The following is a 25865-nucleotide window of genomic DNA, read 5'->3' on the forward strand; positions in this document are numbered from 1 at the left end:
TTGCAGTGGCAAGGGATGTTCCTTGAGACTAGCACTCAGCTCTCTTAAGGCATCTGCCTTTCAGAAGCTGTTCTCTGGCTTGCTGGCATTCAGATCATGATATAAAAACCCATCTTTCCTCTAACAAGACAGGAAAGGGAATAATATAAAGATTGTTGTTTCTTCAGGTTTTGATTCTCTTCAGGAAAATATCTATGATGTTCTGTTTCTAAACTGAAGGATGTATGGATAGAAATATGTACCTGTGTAATACCCTTTGAGTTTATAAAACATTTCAGAATCATGCTATGTGGCCTCATAGACCTGGCATTAACCTTATGCTCTTCTCTAAGGGGCTGCTTCAGCTCTGGAAAAACTGAATGGGATTTAGACTTAAGTCTCAAGAGAGCTTTGCTTGATATCATTACATTGCATGTCCTGTCTGCTATGATTTTTGTCTGCTTGTTTGTTGTTTTTTTGCTTTGGGCTTAGAACAACCTTATACTTAACTAAAAATCTAAGATGACTGTCGGGGTCACCATTAGCTGGGGTCCTTATTTCTCCGTGCGGGAACAGGAACGACACACCACCAATGTGATGATCAGATCGTCCATCTTTATTTTTCCAATCCTGGTTACATTTATACTCTACTAAGTTCCGTACACGCACTCATCTATCTTCCAATAGGCTACAGGTTATCTACACGCGCTGTTCATGCGCCTCTACAATCATTTGCATTGGTTAATTGCAATTAGCACGTAAAGCCCCAAACTTGCCAAAAACTCCCTTGTCTCATACCCTGTTTTGCTGACCACAGGTGTTTCTCACTTATCTGCTATCTTGTGTGTTTTTGCCAGCCTTACTTTGCTGGCCTTGTCTTCATCCTTGCATTCTTCTGCCTGCACTAACTTTCCCCCAGCGCGGCCCAGACTCCTACAGATGACATAGAAGTACTGAGGTGAACACATGAAAACTACAATGTTAGAAATAAACTAAGAATCCAAATAACCAAATTGCTTCTTAACTCTTTTATACCCAAGACTCCGATATTTAAACAACCTTTAGTCTTTAATGCAGCTGCAGCAAAACTCCTGAAGGAAGCGGAGCAAGGAAGGGTAATTGGCTCAGTCATAATCACACCAGAAGTGAAGGACAAAACAAAGACTTGAAAGAAGTCCTCTTATATCTCACACAATGTATCCTGTGTTTGGAAAAACTGTAACCCAATTGCCTCAAAAAGTTCAAGATTTGCAGATTCCAAAACAAGATTAAAAACTGCAGCTGAAACCCCCTTAAACATAAAACTTCAGCAGTAATGAGATTTTTTTTTAAAATGGAATCCTGGAATGAATGAAACATTCTTACAAGTATATTTTTTAATATTTGTTTTAAATTCATAAAAATCCCTTTTTCTCTTCCTAAGAATACATTCATACAAAAGAGAAATGCAAGACCCACAAGGCTAAAAGAGAAAAGATGCTTAAGTGTACTTGAAAGACAAGTTTTGCACCTGGAAAGTTGCTGTAAGGATGTGGGCTGCCTGTCTGTTGCTTTAATAATTTTTACTTTTTTCTTTTGGAGGATGAGGTAAAGATGTGAAGGAAGCAAGACAGCTTACCTGGAAGAAAAAAATATTAGCCTGTGTGTTATTTTCTCAGTAACTTCTTTTTTTAAAAAAAAAATAATTCTCAAAGATTCTCATTTATCTCCATGGCTTTGGAGGTTCCAATAGAGGATGATCCAGTGACACTTGTTAAAGACAGAGTCACATTATGTTTTGCTATTGACATCAATGGGAACAGGAATGAGACTTTCAGGTTACATGTGTATATGGGGATCAAAAGCTGCCTGAAATACATTGCTAGCCAAGTCAGTGCTCAGGCTGGTGAGAGGAGACGGGACTACAGCAGTGAAAGCACCAGCTGCTAGTAGTACTGCTGCTAATTAAGATGCCTTCTTTCTCCTCTCTTTAAATTGCTTAGAGACAATTTTGGTAACTGATACTTGGAATTATTCCCTCATGGTGGCAGGGATGGTGTGAAGACCACATAGACACTTCCAAAAAAATTAGGGATCTTTCCATAGTAGAAAAAGGAAACAACCTGCCTCTTACTCCTTGTAGTTGAGCTCAGTTTCCCAAAAGCTTGGATAATTTTCAAACCCTGTTTCATTACATTGTCATGTTAGGAAAACTGTTTCAGACTGAAATCAAAGTGAGGTACTATTTAGACAAGTGTCCTTCACAGTGGTAGAGCCACATACAGCTTGAAATAAACAAGTTGGTAGCCACAAGGTAACAGACCTGTGACACCAACACATTAAAGATAGTAGGAACTAAATTTCAAAGTAACCCCTTAAACAGGCTTAAGCCATTGGAAGCAATGCATGCTGCATCTAGTTTTAGGCTAAGACAATTAAAGCGTGATATTTATCAGCAATGTAGAGAATGATTTGATGTATCTTTCTTGATGACTATTTCATTCTTCTCCTGTTGGCACCAGATACTGATATATTTATATGCTGCTATTCAGACTAGTTAATACTTAGACTATTTGCCCAGATCTTCTCATAATCATGACTACCTATCAGATATTACCCAGTTGCCTTCCATTTATATGTGTTCATTTCTAAGTTGTGATTACATTAATTGTTTTTCTTAGAATGATAAATCTGATTTTCTAAGCTCTTATTGTTCATACAGGGAAGGTCCACTTAGCCCGTGCATGGTAGAGCTTCCCAATATTATTATTCAAGAAGAGCTTAAATCACTTACCATTTCCAAAATGATGGTATTCAGAGATTCTAATAATTAGTGATTTGGGGGGACCTGACTAAAAAATTCTACTCCATTTTTGCCTACTGTAACACCTGTTTTATAAACTTTAAGAGTTAAACTGTTTTCAGATCTATGGATTTTTAGCTGTGCTTTGACAGCACATGGTGACATGTGAAATTGGCTTTTGTTTGGAAGGGAAGACAGTTGCCTTTTGAACTAGAAGACTAAAAAGTAGCAGAATAGTTGGATTTAAAGGCAGTCAGTTGTTGCTGATGGTCTTCACCACAAGGATAGGAAACAAGCGTGAAGTAGCAGCTTCCTTATGAGGGACTCAGGAGGCTATAGTGAAAATTGAAGTAAGAACATTTTTTTTTTTTTGTCTTGTTTTCTTATCGCTTTTACAGCTAGTTTGTTATAAATTTCTTTACTCTTTTCCCCTTTGACATACCATGAAGTCTCTTCATGTGAGTGATAAAATAATATTTTCTACTTCTTTTGTGCATTACATTATCTGTCCCCATGAGATTTAAGCATAAAAAACTAATTTTCATTTTCTTTCTGAGAGAAGAGAGGGTACTATTCTTATAATTTTTAGTTTATAATGTATACCACAATATTTTCTGTATGCAGTACCTTATTATTTATTAAGAACAAATAACTATAATGCATGCATATTTTCTCACACAGTATTGATAGAAAAATAAAAAATTATTTCAAAATACAAACCACTTGTTTTTCCCCCATCGCTTCTTCCCTCTGCCAATGAAGAAGGAAATTCTTATCCAAACGTTTGTTCAGAAATAGGAAACTAATTTCCAAAAAGGTTATGAAACTTACCCAAAGATCATCAGAGATAAAAGTTATTCTCAGAATAAGAATTCCAAATCTGAGACAGGTTTTCTTACTCCTCAAAAGTCTTTCTTTTCACAGGGAATGGTGAGCCCAGACCAATCATGGCAAAGCTTTGCCAGGATGGTATTACCAGACTGCAAAGGAGAAAAGAAACCACTGTGAAATGGCATACAGTAGTTCAGACTTCAGTTCTAATAAATCATACACAATACTCTAGATTTGTAGCAAACTGCACTTCAGGGCCATCATCCAGAGTAGGAAACAAATAAAGTTAGCAGTAAGTAGGTAAAAATAAGGACTAAATAAAATTCTAATTTTTTTCCAAGAAAAATTAGGTTTTAACTATTTATCTGTTACTCCAACATCTCTCTTTCCAAAATGTGCCGTGCCTGCCAAACTATGATCGTCAGCTTTATTCGCACAGACTCAACACTGTGTTTATTAAAGTTTTGATGCCAGCATTTCTCAGTTCCACACCACCATAAAATTTAGTTCAGCTGAAACCCACGTAACAGGCTGTATCTTAAGGGGAGGGAAGGGAAAATGCTCCATGGAATTCAAACACATTTCTTTGTTGGAATGACCATTATGAAATCCCACTCGCACATATTCAACAGTGGCTTTTTTAAACGTTCATCTTCTGTCTTTATTTTTTGTGTTTTCTCCAGAAGATGTCTGGAAACAGTGCTGATATTAAACACAGATGTCAGGGTGCCAATGCTAGAGAATCTGTCTGTGAACAAATCAAAAACTATAATGATCATAAGGTTTGAAACAAAGCTGAGCATAATATTGCAGCAATAAATCTTTACTTGCAAAGTTTATTCTTTTTTTCTTTTGACTCATACTCATCTTCTTATTTTGCTCTTAGAAAAAAAAGAAGAAAAAAAGACAGTATTTTGCATCCACCCAGGAAATAGAGCTGACCTCAGAAGACTCCTTTGCTTTATGCTGTGGATGAATATGGGACTATGTAATATTCTGATAGCAATGAAAATTCACGTTTTCTTGATATGTTTCCATAGCTAATATAAAAAGGTAAACAATTCTAGCAGAAGATCTGTTTCACACTGAATCTTTTGTGTTGTAGATCCTTTGTGTACAAGGGTTTATAAGATATATGCTTTGTATAATTTTTTACAGTGCTTAAAAATCCCAGTCAAGATTAAAATTCTCATTGTCAGATGTTACATAAACAACCACACAAAAAAGGCCTGATCCTTACCCTGAAAAACCATAACCATCTGCTTTTTTTCTTATTTTCTGTGTCAATAATTTAAAGACAAAATGAAATGTATTTATTAAGTACCAAGTATCGACTTATGCCTTACAAGAATGGTTTAGCTGCTCCCTGACAGCTTAATAAATTGAGAAAGATCCGTGCTTTTGGGGGGAATAGAAGAAGGAGGTCTGCTCCTTTGTTCAGAGGAGGAAATTCATCCTATCTGAATATCCAGTTGCTGTGATGTAATTATATTGTAAATATAATGGACACCAATAGTTAAAAGGCATAAGGAGGCAGAAGTACTTTCTCATGCTATGTGCTGCTAAACCACCAGTTGGTGAGCCTTTGATGATGAAGGTATTTTTTGCTTATTTCCTTTTATGGTGGACACTTTGTTTATGAAGACCACATCTGCTAAACTCACATAAATGGAATATTTTGTGGGCGGATAAACTGCTTGTTTAAAAAAAAAAAAATGCTCATTTGGTATCTTTGCCTACACTGCAGAATTTTAACCGAGGCTAACCCTGAGCCCAATGCCCAGTTCATTATAATACTCCTCCTCTCATTTAAGTTAATGACTAAAAGCCTACCTGACTTCAGGAAAAGAAGGTCAGACCTTAGGTGGCCTGCATAGCACTCAGATACACAATCCTCTCCTCACTGCACTGAGCAGCAACAGACTTCCAAGTAGCTCATATCCAAGGAGCATTCATGCTTTAACATGTTACATGCTGTGCAGGACAGGTGACTCACCTCCACCTGCCCTGCCTCTAAGAAAGTTAAGAATCCTATTCCCTCTCTTGAGATTGACTTCAGTCTGATGCAGGGCATATTCTGTAACTATAGAGTCACAGAAATTGTCCAAAGTTGTAGAAACTGCCTGATTTTTATTTTTTGATGTAAAAATTATCTTTGGCTTGGCTTCTGAAGCTCTTTGAGTCCTGTTAGCAGAGTTTTATAAGCAAACAAATAACATTCTATTTGTTAATTACAAAGAAAGCATGAAATAGAGAAAGGTCCTTTTTTATAGAAATAGCTGGAAGTTATTCCATCATCTGATACAGAGTTTATTACTTAAAGCAAGGCAGCCAAATCCTGAATTTGCCTAACTTGGCAGTAAGGGCCCCATTTAAGTCTTTTCTCTTGCGAGAGAGATGATCAAAAATTAATATGATTTATCACACAGATGGTCAGATTTTGTTACCATTTAAGCACCTATCAGACACATCTAAGTATAGTCATCCTAAGCTCGTTACATAGTTAAATGTAATAATCATGTTCAGCACATAGTCAGCACATATCCAGTTGTAATGTATTGGTTATCCCCATTCATTAGTTCCAGATATGAAGGTAACTTGATACAGCAGGTAGCACCCACATGAGGACAACTGAACCACAGCCTTACTTTCACTGCCTGCAGTGGAAACTTCAACAGCCAGTTCACCTGTAGTAGACATTTATGTTTGTCGTGGTTTAACCCCAGTCAGCAACTAAGCCCAACCCAGCCACTCGCTCACTCCCCCCTGGTGGGATGGAGGTGAGAATCACAAGAGTAAAAGTAGAAACTCATGGGTAGAGATAAAGACAGTTTAACAGGTAAAGGAAAGGAGGTCAGCAGATTCAATTCTCAGTACTGCAGTCAGGACTCTCAGGTAGTGCTGTGGTAAAATATGTCGTAATAACTCAGTTCCAGGGATTTGGACACACACTCACACTGAAGGGTTACCTGCCTGTGGCTCCAGGCTGGACACCGTTGCAGGTGTGTCAGTACCTGGCTACCCACCTCACCAGCCCTCATCCTCACCCCAGCCTATGGGCTGGATCCTGGCCAGACCTCGGTCCTCCCCACCACTGCATCTTTGCCAGGGATTCGGGGGATTCTGGGTTGGCCTGGGTCACCGTCTCCATCCCAGTCTCACTCCTTTGCTGGGTGCTACATGACAAGGCTTGCTTGGGGAGGGCATGGTCCTGCTGGACCTATGGCTGCTCTTGGCTCCCAGCTCCCTCCCACAGGGCAGCCATCCCCTGCAGTGCCCTGACACCTGTTTGTTACAGTCTCATCTTTACATAGAACTAGATGCCAAGTTACTTTTAACAGCTTAAAATAAAGCATGTTGGAGAATGGCAATGAGAAAGGCAATGGAAAAGAGTGTTTTAATAAGTGGTGAACCTAAATCAGTGGTTGATTGGTCATGTTACATTTTCCATTATCACTTAGGTTATGACTTTAAATAAGCTATATATCTGTGTTGCACTGTCGATACTGATACATTAATGGAAATATCTCCCCTCTAGCCCAGTGAATATTAAAAACAGAACTAAAAAATATTGTCCAAAGAAAGCATGATGCCCAAGCCAGGGTGCTGTAAGTTTCAGATCACAGACTGTTGAAGAGTTATTGATCTGACTTTTTGTTTCTGTATTTGTTGCTGGCTTTTCTTTTGTATTCCATATTTTTATTATTATCATCATTATTATGGGGACAGGAAAAGTAAGAGGTACACCAAGATGCTGGTAGTGCTAGAAATGATTTCTCAGTCCCTAATGTTGACAACATCATGTCGTCTAAAACCACAAGATTGGAAGAAATACCTCAACAACTGAGACCCATCTTCTGTCATCACATGGGTGAAACATTTAAGCTGTAAACATCCTCAGAGCCTCTGGTCTGCGTGCTGCTGCTGCCCCATATACTGCTGACTACAGACCACCTCTGCAAACTAAAAAATTAGTTATAATATGCCAAAGAAGAAAGACAAGACCAAAAATTTTTCCGACAACAATAATGGGGGATTTAAGTGAAAATTCTGGACACTCTGATAAGGTGGACTACACTTCAGGAAAAAAAGCAGAAAAAATTCAGGCTCCAATGTTACCACTTAAGAAGAGCAAGGATAACTAACTGCAGTTTCCAGTGTTTCAGAGGAGGGTAAAATAAATATATGAAATATTGCTAAGATAGATATTAAAATTAGGAAAAGATTCCTGAGTGAGGCAGATCATTTGTGAAAGTTATGAAGTATGTGATTGATATAGTAAAGGCAATAGTACAAATATATACCATTAGGAAAAAAACAATTGTACGTTCTTTCAAAATCTTCTGTGAACACCAATGACACATTGCTTTGTTTTCCTACTCAGGACCACCCTTATATACACTTACAGTCTCTTTTATCTGTGACTATACCTACTATCATTTTTAAAAGAGTGAGAAAATTAAATAAAATATCTAGACACTGTAAGAATGTGTAGTAAAAGAAAGCTTTGTTTTATGCACAATTTTGCAGCTAAAAAATAACTACAACTGTTGAAATAAGTTATTATAAAAACTTAGAAAAACATGTTCTTTTCTGTAAAACAAAAAGATAAGTTGCTGTGTATCTAAACATAGACTGGTAGATTTAGATGTTATGTTAAGCTAATATTTTAAAGTTTTAGTACATCACAGTGTAAGAAAAAAAAATAAAACCTCCTTATCTTCACTTTTCAGAAAGGAAAATGATGTAGAGAATGACCAACTGGCTTCTCCAAAGCCATGCAGGGAATTAGAGTACTAGAAGATGTTTGAACAGAAGATATTTTTCCTTTTTCTTCAATTCTACTATAGAAAATAGATGCAGGTTATTTTCATCCCCTAGATATTTTGCCTTGTACAGAAGGAATTAAGAACATTACAATTTGTATGTTCTTCTCCATAGAGAATGGAAGAAAAGCAGTCCTCCAAACCATATTGACAATAACTGCAGTTAAATATTCAAGTGGTCAGCATCATCTTTGCCTATGGCATGATCCACAGTGGGACTTTTTTGTCTTTTCAGGTGACATTAAGAATTCCAAATTATGGAGAAATTAATTTTTCATGTCCTTACCAGTGACTCAGTTTGTTTTCTGGTTTGCCATAAGCCCTACTTTCCAAGTTGTTCGTGTCAGAGACGTGACATTGCACTTCAGCCTGGACTTGCAATGAATCAACTGTATCCTTTCACAGTGAAACCCAAGTACAGCAGAGTCAACCCTGAGCAGCAGCAGCTACATTCTGGAAACACTGCGTGTACAGGCTGATATGCACCTCTCAGACAGTAGACATTCTGTGTTCTCAGAAGGGGATACCAGGGACATTTTCTATGGGTCTCAAATCACAGTCCAACAGACACCTCATATTGCCAGACCTTTAAAAATCCTGCTCTTACATGAGTGGAATACAGTTACATTCTAAGTTATGGGTAAATCAAGAGTCCTTCTGACTGAGTTCTGAGCCAAAAAATGTATAGATCTTACACTGGCCTCACACTAATAAATCTGAATTCTAGTTGAATTAATTGGCTCATTTTCAGTACAGTGTTACAGTGCTACATGGGTTTTTTTTTCATCTTAAGGAATGGGCAATACAAGAGGCAGGAATGAACTCCTATACGCTGACAATATATAGTGACAATATATCTTTACATTCATGGGCCACTTCAATTAAATCGCCTGCAAAGGGATGTAATTTTCTCTATAAAAAGTGAGTAACTTGTAAAACCATAGACTGTCTTTTTAAATTTCTGTTTTTAAATTATTTTCAAGTCTGGTCTTTTCAGATTTTTCCTAATTAATAAAACAACTGGTCTTGCAAGACCACCCAGAAAGAGCACCTAAAGCAAATTACTACTTAATTGAAAACAAACCTTTAGCTCAACACATAGTGTAAAGTTAAGAACCCCTATATCCAATAAGGCAGCAAAACTATACATATTGCATGCAGTATTTTCTCTAAGCTCACTAGCTAGGAATTGACCTCCCAGCAGTACATTCTTGATACAATCTGGCAGGTTTGCTTTTCACATTTCATTTTCATAATTTGATCTGAGTTTCTGGACAACCTCAGGGCTCCAAGAATAGGTTTGCCCAGTACAGCAGCCTTATTTGCTGTAAGCAAATATGTTTATGGTGGCAACTTTGGACATCATAATCTCCTGGAAGTACAGAAGAGGAAAATCAAAGGCTTCTCCTTGAAGAGTTGATTTGTCAAAGTGTTACATTCCAAACAGTTAGTATTCTTATCATGTCAGAGATTTATTCCATGAACAAGGCAAATTGCAGTTATCCTTTGACACGGTGTCATGATTTGCAGGTCTGATATGCATTATTGATTAACCCCAACAGATAGTATGAGTCTTTGTTGTTGCACGTACAAGAGAAAATAAAAAATATAGGTCAGAGTATAACTTGGCTTTTGAAATCAAGTTTTAAAAACTTCTCTTATCTTTTTTGATATTAACATTTTATTGTCATTATCAGAATGAAGTGCCCTACTTCTGGATGCAGTCACACGGAATAATGTGACAGACATCTTTCAGCAGTCTGAAAGAAATGCTCAAAAGTTTCAAAAGAAAAAGAAACTTTAATAAAGTCAGTGTAAACAAGAAAACAAAAACACATGTAAAAAAAACCAAAAGAAAACGATTAGATAATAACATAATTAGATCATGTTTGAATCTGGGATAGAAATCTCTACTACACAGAGAGAAAAACAAGGATGCAAGTATGCCTTTTCTTACCTGTGTATATAAGGATTGGTTTCCTCTTATTGTTTCCTCTATTTATTTTAAATATATTATTGTGGTTGTTCTTGTCACGTCTAGAAAATTGCTAAGTCATGATTTATAATACTATATTTTTGTTAGTCTTATCTGTAAACCATATATTTGGAAGACTAGGAGGACATAGGTTTCTGCTTTTGTAGATTAGCTCTGACCAGCCCTGCAAACATTCACTATGAGGCTGTGTCCTCATTCTGTCTTACTGTGCTACTGTGCTACAGTGATAAACCAGAAATTATGTATGTTCTGATAGTACATTTTATAGTACTCTACCTCCTTGTCTCCACCTATGAAAAGTCATAGAAGCAGAGCAAGTGCTATATAATAAGTCAGCCTGATTATACAGATATTGCTTGTTTCTTTTAAGGTGAATGGAAATAGGTGTAAGACTTGTTTCAGAGATAATCGTTCTATGCCACAGAGAGTTTTATGCCACTATGGGCTTATTCTTTACAGTCAGTTTCTGCTTTGAGTTCCTCAGGTGGAGGTTCAAATGCAAGCTGAGATGACTATGGGGAACCAGTCTGGAACTAGACTCCATAGATGGAACACTGGAACACTGACTCCATAGATGAAGATTTAATCTGGAAGCTGACTTGGTATATTTTTTGTGTTGTAACAGACAGACAGAGAATAGTTAATTCCTTGTGTCAGATAGCTACCTGATCTATCCATCCTCCAGACTTAGACTTTCATGGCAGGACTGCTTTGTAATTAGACTTATGCATCTCAACAGGCTTCAGAGATAACATATTGGAACATATGCTTGCCACTGATCAGTAATTGCTCATTGTGTTGTACACACATGAGATGGTTCATCTGTGTTTTTCTTGCAAACAACAACAACAACAATGAAAAAACTTTTAAAAAGTTGCATATGCCTAAAAAGCCTTGCAGTTGAAGAAGAACAATCTTAAAAGATGGTTAGGAAAGTTCTGTTCCCATTACTGGTTTAGCAAACAGTGTAAATTTGAAAATTTTGAAGAAAATAGCAGGGTTACATTATTTTGTATTTCCAGGACAAAATAGTTACGATATTTGGTTACCAGGATCATCCATAAAATGATGTACTATCAGTCTCTTTCCTAAACAAGCAGTCTCCATGGTATCAATGAACTAGGTCATCTATGCTTAAATCCCAACTTCAGCTGAAATACATAATAGCTTGTAAAAAGTATAAAATATTCACATCCCTCAATGCCCTTTAGACAATAAAATTCCTAGTACATGTGATGAGCCCAGAACTTATTCCACAATTTTCATGTTCCTTAGATCACAAAGACTATAATGTACTCTTTGTCCTGAGCTCTTGGTAGCTAAGAGTGTTGAAGTGAGAGTTACAGTTACTGAGTAGGCAGATGCAGTACTATGCCTTTCACTCAGTTTATGATACAGCAAATGGTGTTCCTCACTGTATGGTCTGGTCTAATGTTGCACCTGCACCCTCCACCTACGAGATTCAGAGATATTTCCTGTCCAAGAGTATACAGTTTCTTTCCAAGAAACATCTATTTTAGCTGTTAAATTGGCAAGAAAACTGTATTCAGTCAAGGGTGACCTTGAAGCATTTCTTACAGTAGCCACGAATTTTCTTTCCATCTTCCAGGAGATGATATAAACCAGCCTGGATGTTCATCTGCTGTCCACACCATGCACATTTGAGACATTCTGAATGGATCTTCATTGATGACAGTATCGCAACAAGCAGTCAGGGCACGACAAAAGACCATCATTCTTCATTTCACTGTGTTGCTTCACTCAAACAAGAACATAGTGGTGCCTCTGGCTGGACCACACAGTTTATGTATTCTCTACAGTATTCAATCTTTAACTCCCACAACAAGGCAGCAAGCACAAGAACTATAGGTATATCTAAGATGGTTGGGAGTCTGAGCCTATCCAAGCTCTAGTCTCCCTTTATAATCCTGGTAAAGCCATCTGAAATATAAGGAAATACTTTTTAACAGTATTGGCAGAATCACATATCCAAGAAAAACGAGCCCTGAAATTGTCATAAACTCAATCTGTCCTTTTTCAAGGTTTGCTTGACAAATACTCTTAATTTTCTTCAAGATTATATTAATCCAGAAATAGTTGTAAAAGCAGAAAATCAATCTATTTAAAGCTGAAATTCTTTCTGAGATGTTGCTATCAGTGTGCAGTCACTGGCATACAAGTGTTACTTTGCACGAGGTTTGGCAATGTTAGAGGTGGTGTGCAATATGGAAAGATTAAGACATTCCTGTACAGGAAAAGTCCAGAGTTTAACCCCATGAGTTGAAATGTTTAATACTGATGCTAGCACCAATAGTACTGCCAGAACTACTGTCTTGGATGTCTCTGTGTTTGATTCCTGTTCAAAACAGGGAATGACAGAGATGAAATTCTTTTGAGTCTATCATAGATATTCATCTGTAGAAGGCAAATGTAGAATTCTTCCCATGAGGCTATCAAGTCCCAAGAAACTTACCATTTTGAAAGTTTAATCGCATCGCTTAAGTCTGGGTAGTTCTCTCAATACTTCTTTTGGACTCAGTGAACAGTGCAAACCTCGGTATGCCTAAACTCATTTTTATGATTTGCGAAGTCTATTTCTATGATATATATCACCAACAGACAAGGAGATTCTCAGAGAAGATTTTAATTACCACAGGAAACCAATTGCCATTCAGCCATTTACTACTGTAGACTATCAGTAGGACTTGAATATTTATTAAGGATTTTAAATTTGTTTAGATTTGTGAAATGATCTTTGTGCCCCAAATAAAATAAATAAATAAATAAATAGAATAGAATAGGTGGTGTAAGCTTTCACTTGGAGGATTGCAACTCACTTTGCAACATTTATAAAATATATTATCTGCACACTTTGTCTTATCATCTTCTGTGTTTGCTGTCTTTTGTCAACCTCACATATTCCTCTACAGCTTTACTAAGGCAGCAACAGGCTCTATGAGTTGAACAGTCTAATACACCACCAACAGCTGTTTTGACATTGACTAGATGTTGAAAGTGATGGGCCCAACTCTTTCTTGTGCTTACATACTTCTATAAGCAATACATCAACTGAATTTAATACTAGTTAAATAAAAAAGTACTATTAAAAATAACCACAGTCCTCAAACCATTTCCTTTTTGGCATCAGTGATCAGAATTATTTATTACAAGTTTGAGCATTACCCACTAAACCATTTAATCACAATATTTTTGGCACCTATGACAGAAGCAGTCAGGCGTTAAATGTGAAGCTCTCTTACTGCAGTGCCTGGAGGTAACTAATCAATGTGGCAAAGATCTTCTGGGTGCAGGAGATGTATATCTCACCTTCCAGTGATTAGTTTGTCAAAGCCACAAGATCTATGAATATACTTATTTAATCTGTCAAAAGGATATAGTACAGAATGAAAAGTCATCATCAAACCTGATGTAGCAGAAAATTTCTAACTATTGATTAGATTCAGACATTCATTTTAATCTGAACATGTACTTTAGTGCATCAATAGGTCAAATAGATTATGAGTGCAACCCAATAATATTGGAATCCTGAGTCAGCAAGTTAATACACCCCTGAGTACCTCAAATTATTTTCTCCTGGGGTGATTTTTAAAGAGGAAGGATGATCAGTGTAAGTACAGAGTAATAGACTGAGGTTGTGTTCAGCTACACCATCTCTCTTTTTTTTTTGGTCCAAGTCCTGTGTGATGTACCAGGTGCAGGCAGGTATTCCAGGTAATATATTCATTATTTCTGAAACAAAATTAAACAAAAGTAAGACTTGAAACTCATTTATCCATGAAAAAAATCTCAAGTATCAGAATGAATTGTGGAGTGGGAGAGGTTAAAAAGAAAGAGAAAACAAATTAAAATGAGATTTATCTAAACCTGCTGACACTTCTGTCAAGAAAAGCTTAAATGAAAAAGAAAAAAAAAAATTAGACTCTCAACTCTCTGAAACAGCTATCTAAATAATACCCTTGGAGTATTTTATTCTGAAAGGAGGAAAACTTTTCTATGGCAATTTTTTTTCTAAACAGTGAAATAATGTACCTACTGAGTTCATTCTGGAAAATGCCGTATAATTCATCATGCATGTCATGATCATAATGCTGGATTAGTTGTATTCCTTGTTGATGATATTATTAATAGGATTTTCAACTATTTGGTTAGACAAATTGGTTTAATGTAGGTGATTTATTTTTACTGTACTTTTGCAAATTGCATTATTGTTAACAGACTCCTGCAACTTTTACGCCATATAGTTCCTCCTAACCAGACAAAAAAGAATCCATTTCCTTTATTTCCTCACCAACAGTAAAATCCTTTATATGTATTACACTAATTTTCCAGAAACAACTGGAATAGAGTCTTTAGGGAAGTTAAGGAAACTAGCATTTCCAGATCTTTACATACTAGATGGAGTCACTCAGCAGGAAATATAGTGGTCTTCAAAAACATGAAAAACATAACTTCTACTTATGATTTTATTAAACAGAATGATAAAATACAAGGAGTTATTTTGCTTAAGTTATGTGCACTTGTTGCACTGTTTTTAACTACAGCCAACAACTATTTTACAGATTATGTAATATGAAAGTTAAATAATTAATCTAATTCAAATTAAACTGGACAATAAGCGTTAGGGGAAGAGAAGTCTACTTATATGTATAAAATATTATAAAATTACCTTTACAAGAAACAATTTTCACCTGTAGTAAAGTTGCCCATTTTTTATGTTGGATCTAAAGGAAAAAGTATGAAACAGTGGATGTAATTAAATAAACGTACAGACTACTTATCTCACTCAAGAACAATAACTCGCACACTGTAGGTTATATTTTTTCTCTGTGGGAGGAGCGCAGACAAGCATCCCCATGAACTTTAGCTCACCTTCACACAAGTATGAGAACTTGGTGGATTTTCTCTTACCTGAAAAATCAAACCCTGGGGATGCAGGGCAGTATAGGCAACTGAAGGTAGAATTCATCTCATGCAGCTTTAGACATCTAAAAATCTTTGGTCTCTAATCTACGCATCCATTATCAGTTCGTCCTGCTAGATGCCATGCAAAGAGAGAGGCATCTTCTGAGGATGGTTCTTCTCACCTATTTTAAGATGGGTTGGCTCCAGTTGATCTCACCTATGAAGATGCCTGGGTGTGTCTCTATTAACTATTGCGGGATTCTACTTCTAACATCTACAAATCCCACGTGAATTAAATGCCACTATAGTAGCTGAACCTTGCTTAAGGAAGCTGAACCTTCCTTATGCAAGTCGCTCCCCTAAATTAACTTCCAATCCAATTAATCAACAACCTAGACTCTATAAACAGTTGTCAGACTTCAAGGGTTTAAATTTTCCCTGTTCTGCCATGGCAAAAATGTCAAAAACTCCATTCACCATGTGATCAGCTGGTGAGAGTATAAATCCCACAGCCCCAGGAAAAAAAATTCCAGGAGTATTACAAGATATTCAGCAAGGTCCTACTGTGTTAGTCAGGGTCAAAACCATCTGACATAAAATATGTTGCTATGGCTTTGTTATCCTCTATGCTTTCATTTATGAAGTCTGCAACTACATGCTTCATTATTCCATATAAAGCCATTACACATTCAAGTCTCAAAATGGAACTATCTGTGTATATAAACACAAGTATTTTATGAATTACAGTATATTCATTTACATATCAATATATAGTCATACATATGTATATATACACTTTCATAGATACATACACAGGTGCATATTTATGGTGTGGTGTATTTACAGGTGAATATTTTTATATGTCTTTTCCTACATAAATTCCTGTCCATTGGACATATGCATGTGACTAAATACTCTGTGCAGATCTTTCTTTTCCACAGGTGAAAGAATAACTCGGATCTAAATATGTTTTTTTCTTATATGTCTAAATTTTAGGTAAGAAATAGCTTCCTTTTCCTTGGAGTTGTCTGTAAAGCCATTCTTCCTGAATTACTCTTGCTTTTATGCAATAATAATGTTAAAAAATTGTTAAAGAAGAAAGCAATACATAGTGATTTTTTTTTGTCTTCATTTGATTACTGTTGACAATTACACGATTACTTTTCAGAGAAAATTTTTCAAACAATTTTAAAGGTAGTTTTCTTTTTTTCTTAAAACTTCATGTGACTTTGCTTCCAAACTTATTCTGTTATTTAACTAAACACACCACTGAAAAAATGTTTTACTGATTGCACATTTTATTGGTGACATTCATTTTAGTGAAAGGAACTGAGTGGGAGGACTATCCTGTAACTACCAACCTTTATTCAGTCCCGTAACTTTAACTTGCAACTACTCAGGAATAAGCTGCCAAACTAAGACCACACAGTTTGGGCTATATGAAATGGGAGGGGAGAGGAAAAGGGAATCAAAGGATGGAGTCTCTCTACATTGATACAGAAAGGAGGTGACTTTTGCTATACCGTGTATTCATGATGCAGCTTCCAGAAAGCAGGCAGTGGCAAAAGACTGTGGAGGCTGCCAGAGGCATTTTGACACAGTCTGTTTGTGAATCATCTGTGTCTTGCACAGTTGCTTCTGGGTACATGGTCCCGAGACAACTCCAGCCCAAGTCTATACACACCCTTGAATGACAAAATAAAGGATAATGCTGTTCCCTACGCATGTCTGAAGACCCTGTGGTCTGGTGACTCCCTCACAAAGCAGTCTGGCAGTTATAATTTTGTGCCCTAGATGGATTGAAACAGAGCTGTTTATTTATTTATTTTGGGGAACAAATCCTTACAAAGCAGCTGTAGGTTAAACACCAAGATAAACTGCAGGCAGAGGTAGTTGTTTAGAGTAACATCTGCATTAGCATATGTCAGAAGGACTTAAAAAAATAATTTATTTCAACATTTCATTTATACTAATAATGCAAACAAAGGGACATTATTAAATAGAGAGAATACGGATTTCAGAGACTATCAGCTCAAGAGAACTACAGACTGAGAATCTAAACATATTTAGGTCAAGGTTGGATTATAAATTCAGAAGCTTCTTCTTAATAGAGTATTTCCCTATTGATTCCTTTCCTTCTGACTCCTACTGAGTCTGCATCTGTTCCTTCTCTAAGTAGACCAAACGTGGAATAGATGCAAATATGATGCAGTTTGTTGATTAAATTCTTGGCTGTGTTTATTTGTTGGAAGCCTCACCATCAGGCAGTCAATTTAATCAAACAATAATCTTCAGTCAATGATGATCTTTTAGAAAAAATCTATCCATGACACCTGCTGTGTCCTGTATTTATTGAAGATGTATCTCTTTGTGGGTTTTAATGCAATTGTCTAAAAATGATAATCAAGAGGATTATTTGTAATAACAGGCAGTATCAAGTGTAACTTTTTTGTCCTGTCCCAAGATAATATAGCTCTTCTTTGAGAACAATTAATACCCCTCTGGTATAGGCCAGAATATTATTCATTACATTTCTGACATTACCCATGACAAAAGCGTGAACAAATCAGCTCCACTGACAGTTCAGTGTTTTATTCTGATCACTGAGGTTTGATAGTTGAACCAGCCTAAATCTCTTGGTTTAGAGTCTCTGCTACACCCATGATTAAATGTGGGGTATGGCAGGGAGTTTTCTGCCCTTCCCTTTCCACTAAGATCTTCTCTAATTTTAGATAACATAGTATTTTAGCCTTCATAAAAGTGTAGGCAAGTTGATGTTAAAAAAGAGTGAAAAATTAGAGCTGTTAGTATACTCAGAAGTAAACAAACTAGTTTGTCATAATAGTAACAATAAGAGCTAGGGATGAGGATGAATGTGAATTATAAAACAGGTGTATCATTTTTCTCAGACACTTTTGCTTTTAGTGTTATTTTGAGGGCTCCCATCCTCTGGAAGGTCCTTCATATTTGCCCAGCCACTACCCATAGTGAAAGACTGGATGATTTTCACCTTCCTGAGACTGAACAGACCAAACCCAAATTTTCAACTATCTCGCTTTGCTTTATCAGGCAGGACATACGTCTGCCTAATCTTTCCTTGAAAACCGCTTAGCAATGAGGGTCCGTGATATGCCCCAGGCAATCTATTCTAATATTTCACTAGCTGTTAGGTGGTTTTGCTAATAGGCAGCTTTGGTTATATTTGCTATAATTTAGCCCGTTGCTTTTTGTCCTACCCCCAGTGATACAGAGAGCAACTGCTCAATTGTTCAGCACACCTTGTACCTAACACTGCTGTCACATCACACATTGGTCTTTTCATCTTTAATTTAAACATTCCCATTTCATTCAATATTTCCTGTAGGTCAGGTTTTCTAGACCTCTCTGGAGTCTCTCCAGTAGTTTTGGAAGGTTCTTGAAGGGCTGCCAAAAACTAGAGAAGTACTCAGCTGAGGTCTTTTCAGTGCAGAGTGGAGCAGAAGGATCATTTGTCTGTATAATAACTGCACTTTTCACAGCAGCATGATATTGGTGGCTCATGTTGTTCTTGTGATCCACCGTAACCTGTAGGTCTTTTTTCTAAAGGACTGACATCAGTATAGTTCAATTTTTAGATCAGACTTTTTTTTTTCCATTGTAACTGATTATACATGCCTGAGTGCAGAGCAATGTATTCTCTGTACTGAATTACATCTTTTTCACACCAATTTGCCAAGATCATGTTAAACCCTGTGTACATATTCCTGGCAGTCCTCCCAAACTTGATATGCTCTCCAGATTTAATAATAATCTCTATCAGCCAGATATTAATAAATTTATTAAGTAGAGCTGGACAAGGACAAGTCCTGAAGAAACCAGGTTGGTATGCCCTTCCATATGACAGTGAAAACATGTTCTCTGAACATGCTTTTTCTCTATCCACAACGTTTCTTGTACTGTGATAGAATAAATCTGATGAGTTCAGTCTTTGCTTTTCTTTTGATCGGGCCCCCAGAAAGCTGCTACTAGGCATCTAGTTTCACTAGACTATCTCAGGTAATTGATATTTTCAGTAGCATTCATGTCAGACTACAAGTTTCCAAGCATTTAAAACTGGGGCTTTTTAACTATAATACAATATTTAGTTCCAAAAAACACAGAAAAATATTATCTTTTCAAAAATTACTTTACAGAAGAGGAAATAAATGTAACTTGCCTTTTTCTCTAGAACAGTAAAAGAGATGATATTCACCTACTTCTTCCTTTTGTGTCTATGCAAATGATACTTATAACGGGTACTATGATTGTGCTAATACCATCAGACAGCAGATCTACAAAGACTACAGGTCCTAAATAAGACATGGACTGCATTGTAAGAAGTGTAAAGAGAGCACAGCAGCAAACCTATTGTTCTTGACAAAAGACGTTCATGGAAAATTCCTGCAAAATGTATTTCATTAAGTTCCAAATGGTATTTGCAACTTCATATTATATAAGAAGGATTTTTTAAGCCATAAAACTTTGAGTGTCTGACTCCATGTTCACTCATTTTATAGACATGCTCAACTGGAAGTACTAGTGTCCTGATTAAATTAGCTGTCATCACCTCTTTTTCTCTAGCTGTAGAAATAAGCTTTTGCAAAACTCAGGGATGGAATAAAAATAAACCAACAGACAAAATGCTTACTAGAGGTAAGGAAAACAAATATATCTGAAGCAGAAGGATGTATGCTTTAAAGCTAGCAGTTTTGTAAGCTGTTTTATTTAGTTTAAAATTTTCATTTGCCAGAGCTGTTGTAGGGCCATGGAAGTGTAGAATAAACAAAGAATTACTTAGATAAATGTAAAAATTGAAGTTCTATTTTCATACTGAGGACTTAAATGTGTTATATCAATGCAGATAATAATAGAATCATAAAATAATTCAGGTTGTTTTGAATGTTATCTGGGTCAACCTGCTACTCAAGAGATAAGAGACAGACCAGGTTGCTCAGGGCATTGTACAGTCAAGTTTTGAAAGTTTCCAAGGATGGAGATCCCACAACCTGTCTGGAAACCTGTTACAGAGTCTAACTAACCTCACTAAGAAGATTTTTTCCTATATCTAATCCCAGTTCACCTTATTGCAGCTTGTGTCCACTGCCTCCTGCACTTTTGCTTGTGCACTTCCAGGAAGTGTCTTGCTCTGTGTTCCCTATAACTACCTACAACTAAGGTTGCTGAATTGGATTCCCCCCTGTCCCCCTGAGCCTTCTCCCAGCTTCTCCTTCTGCATCATGTAACTTCTCCCTCTACATCATTTCAGCCTGCTGTTTCAAAGGCTGGCCTTGTTCTTGATCCCAGTGAAGCAAAAGAGGTTAGCAAAGTTGTACTTTTGCAGAGTCATGGCCATAAACCAGAGAACTATTTCAAAGGAGACACTTAATGAGCCATTAACAAATATTCTGGGCCAGGTTTTCTAAATTTCTTGCATCTAACAGTTTATACTGGCAGCTGTGAGGCTTTGCAACTCAGTAACAAGAGCTGGTGTCTCCAAGCCTAGATCCCTGTGCCTGTTTTGCAGACTTCGGAAGGAGCACTCTCCAGTGTGCCAAGGGCTAAATCTGTTCCTAGCTCAGTACGATATACAGAAGGGATTGCTGACCTAATAATATTTTTTTTCCCTTTCATAGACATGACTGTATTTCAGCAACCTATAGGACCACTGGCACCTGTTTGAAAAAATCTCAAGATTCCATCTAGACCGATTCTCAAAGCTGTTCAGGTATTTAGAGATGCATATTTAATTTTCTAGGCTTCACCAAGCTGTCTACAGTCTTTGAAGAATACAAAATGCTAGTAAGCACCGATATCTGTTTATTTAGGCAATTACGTTCTTTGGTGACAGTTCCATGTGGCCTTAATTCTATTTGTACTGCTTAATGACAAGAAGTACATGCAGTATCAGATATAAATGGCACCATATTATTTTATATCCAAGAACATTTTTTTCTTTTACTTTAAAAAAAATAATTAGTCCTTTTTTCTGGTGTTGACAGTATGGATGAGAAAAATATTTTCAGGGCTTTACATCTAAAGGAAATTTTTCTAAAACAAGGATCACTTTATATTAGTATGTGTCCAGTCGATGAAAGAAAATGTGTTTAATGACTGCTATTTGGCATTCCTGCTTGAAAAAGAATGAATTCTCTGAAATATTTTCTTTCTGAGTTATCTGTTAGTAGTCACAGTTCACTGTTCTGTTGATCTAGTGAGTAAATCTATCTTCTGCAGGAAAACCTGCAGTTCAGACATCTAATCCTATTTCACTAATTGAGTGACCCTTTTTCCTTTCAGATGACAACTTCTGGCTTCAAGCAAATATTGTGCTGCTTTGTCAGAGCCTTTTTCACATTTCTATTGAATGGCCTGTGGGTGTTTGATTCCCATTATAGTCTGGCAATGTATAAAAAGTACATGAAACAAAATTTTTCAGAAAGCCAGTGTTGGACTATTACATTCTGTGACTGGCAGTAATGAAATGCATGTGCATACATTTTTTTTCATTTTTTTTTCTCATTTGAATGCATATTAGAGAAATTATAAAGGACATTCTTCTGAATGTTCAAAAATAATATTGACATAGTATTTTATTCCCTTTCAGACTGAGCTCTAGGAACAGTTCCTGGCTGGATTTTGTAAAGTGCTGTTGCATTGGTAAAGACCAGAATGGATGGAGGAAGATTTCAACCTGTCTAGTTGAATTTGCATGAAAGAGCTATCTGATGTCTGATGTCCTGAGGGCTTTTGTTTGCTTGTTTGCCTTTTTTTATTTTTTTTCTTTTTTTCTCATTTGAAAATGTATTAAGTTTGATATTAGAAAGAAAAATAAAGATACTGAAATGTCTGTTTATGCTGAGCTTGAGAGATGTGAGATAAGTGAGAACCTTCTTCAGATCTGAATTTATCACTATTATATGACCATATCCTGATGGGTTCAACAGACACTTGAAAAGAAGGCAACTCAGAATCGATCCCACCTCACTTTGTCCTGAAGCAGGATTTCGAATCCTGATATCTCACGTAAAAATGTATTATTCTGGCTATAGTACTCACTCATCTGCATTTTGGGTGCCTTCCTTCCAATTTTTCATATTGAAACTATTTCATTTTGAATTGCAAATGTCATGACAGGTAGAACTTGAACTCAGGTCTCCCATCTTAGTGCCCACCCGGCTGCAAAATCATTCTCCTATGTGGCCTAGCATATTCAGTGTCAACTATCCCATTCACTTTTGCTAAAAGTTTTTGTTTCCGTAAGTACAGTACTCAAACTACAATGCCTACCACTTGTGAGTTCATATCACATAGCTCCAGCTTAGCATTGGGCCAAGATTAGAGAGCAACAGGAAGCCTTGAGAAAGTTTTCCCAGTAAAACTGAAATTATTTAAATTTTATCATTCCTCATGGGTGAATTCAGCATTCTACTAATATTTAATAATATAGATTATTAAGATTTATAATTTTGTTTGAGAAGTAGTTGATCAACACCAGTTACAACAATCTGAGTTACTATCAATTATGAAAAAAATGGTTTAGGTTTGCCTATGTATACATGCAGTCAAAACCTTCTATACTTCATCAGATTTCTATTTATGGCCTAATCTTGCACTAGATTAAAAGTGCAAGTACATCCCAATGAAATTAAATTGTGAGACAGCTCAGTCCTGGAATTTGATATGGATCATGTTCTAACACTATATAATTATTTTATTGTATTCAAAATAAGAAATTGCCAGAGCAAAGAAGCTATTCTTAGGAACTAAATAAAGCAATAAGATATAATAGGCAGATGTCATTGTTTGAGGCTTGTACTTATTTTTTAATTTTAATTTCTGTAATGTGTAAAATGCCATTAATTTTAATTTAAAATATGGAAGTTTGACAGACTATTACATGTCTTTTTAATAAAATATAAGGAACTTACTGCTTTGTGAGTTCAAGATTTTTGCTTTCCTTTTAATTTATTGTGGTATATAGCTTCAGGTTTGATAGCCTGAGCTGGTGTTCTTGCAGCTTTTTATGTCACTTGGTGATAATTTGGATTTTTTTAAAAATAACAAATTATGTCATACAAAAAATATCACTGTAATGTAATCTTGTCCTCTAAAATATATTTTTATATTTCCTCTATAGATTGCTCTCACTGGTCTATTACAAAAAAACATAAGTTGTATAGTTTACATTCATGAGTGATTCAATGCATATATGTCATTTTTGATGTTTTCGTTTTTGTTTGATGTTGATATTTCTTATAAAAGGTTTCCATACTTAGGAAAACTGAAAAGTTCATTTACAGTATTACTAATGAGAAGAAAAAAAAGCCTGAAAAACTTATAAAAGTAAAATATTTAATTCTTATACTCTTGTGCTAACTCATGGAAGAAATATCCTTGTGAAAGAAATTGGAAAAACAGCATCACATTGCATGTTAGACAGGTTTTAACCTGAGAGTAAAACCAAGGATATTAGAACTGATGATACCTTTATCTAAAACCGCATTTTAGACAAATGATGTTTTGTTGTTCTTGTACTTTCTCTACCTTTTGAATCAAGCACTACTTTGGAAGACTTAATCTCTTGAAGTAAGCTATCCAGATAAGCAAGTGAAGAAGGCAATGACTAAGTATCAAAATACTGTAATGAAAACTCTACTCCTGTTTTATGGTTATTGTTGTCTGTATTAATAATTTCATTCTTTATCTATTTCTTCTGGTTTGATATGTTGAAACTTTTTTTAAAATTTACAGTAACAGCAGAGAGAGAAACTGACACAAATGTAGAATTTAAATGTCTTTGCACAAGTTTAAGTCTATCTGAACAGAAGAATTGACTATATTACTTGAATTTGTTTTATTAAATGTTAACAATACAAAGGAGTGTGAGAGATTTGCAACAACTGAAATGTTATGCTAAAAAAGGTCTCAACATAACAACAACAAAAACCACTCCCTCCCCCCAAAAATAGAGAAGGTACCATTATGTTTTAGTTTCCTGAATAATTAAAACAATTTCATCTTGTTGAGGGTCCTGAGAATCAGCTGAGCTCACACATTACATTTTAGAAGATTGTTAAAAGTTCTGCTAAAGTCCTGTTACAACACTGTGCCTTTCATATTGGTATGCATCAGTTTCTATTTCTCATGTACTTCAAGGAAGATAATTTCCATTAAATCTTCATGTGCTTAAATGCAACAAATCTTTCCATTGTCAAACCACAGAAAAACTCTGTCAAGTATTGCTACAGTTTATTGAATTAGAATGTTCTAAGAGAACATCCTCTGGAGCTTATAGGGGTTGGCAATGGCCTGACTGAATAGGAAAAATCAACTAGACAGTTGACAGATCAGAAAAGGCAAAAGTTGGAGGAAAAAAACATAAGATATGACCATATATATCTTTCAGCTACCCCCAAAAAGATGGATGTGTGCCAGGAAATCAGGACAGTCTGGAAATAAGCATACTGTTCATGTTGCTTAAAGGAATCCACAAACACTTATTGATATATCTGAAAACCACTCTCATTGCTTATTATGAATTCTCATCAAGGTTATTAATAAGTTTCTCATTGTGTTAACACATTTTCTTATTATGGTAATGCTGGCTAACTTTTTTTAACTTTAAACGCCCACCCAGCTGCTCACTCATTCCCCCTCCTCAGAAGGATGGGGGAAGGGAAATGGCAAAAAAACCCAAGAACGAGAAAGCTAGTGAGTTGAGATAAAGACAGGTACATTGCTTACCAGTTACCATCAAGGGCAAAGCAGATTTGACTTGGGGAAAATGAATTTATTTTACTGTCAACTAAAATAGATTCAGCTAGTGAGAAACAAATGTTAAAACATCATCTTTCCATCCTCCTCTCCAGGATCCACCTCACTCCTTCATTCTAGACATATCTACTCATCCCCAGAGGTGAAGGGAGAGATGGCACAGGGAGAGGGCTCATCTCTGTCCTGCAGTGGGTCCGTTTTGGAGACAGTGGAACCAGCTGGGTACAGCATGGGACAACCTCTGGTCTCTTCTCACAGAGGCCATGCCTGCAGCCCTATTCTGCTGTCAACATATTGACACCTATACCCAGTACACTCATTGATTTTTACTTTACACTGTATTCTATTTTATACTATTTCACTTTTTTTCCAGGAAGCTTTTTGTTATAGTAAGTACTATGCCATCAACACATAAATAATTGTAAAGATGAGTATGGTTTATTCCTAGAAAAAAAAAAAAAAAAAGACTTTGGAAGTAAAATATTTTTAGCCATGTCAGTGTAATTACTCATGTAATATACAAATATTTGCACGTCAGAATAAATCCCTTTTCAATAATGTCAGTAATGTAGATTACAACTTCTGAAGACTAAACCCAAAACTGTTATACTAAAATGCAAATAAATCTGCATTGTGAAAAGTGAAAGCTTTGTGACTATGTATGCATTTACACACACACAAAAACAATGTGTCCGTTAAAAGGGATTTTCTTTTAATGATTTCACAAAGTGGTGTT

The sequence above is a fragment of the Strix uralensis genome, chromosome 2 (assembly GCF_047716275.1).
Source record: "Strix uralensis isolate ZFMK-TIS-50842 chromosome 2, bStrUra1, whole genome shotgun sequence".
Classification (NCBI taxonomy): Eukaryota; Metazoa; Chordata; class Aves; order Strigiformes; family Strigidae; genus Strix; species Strix uralensis.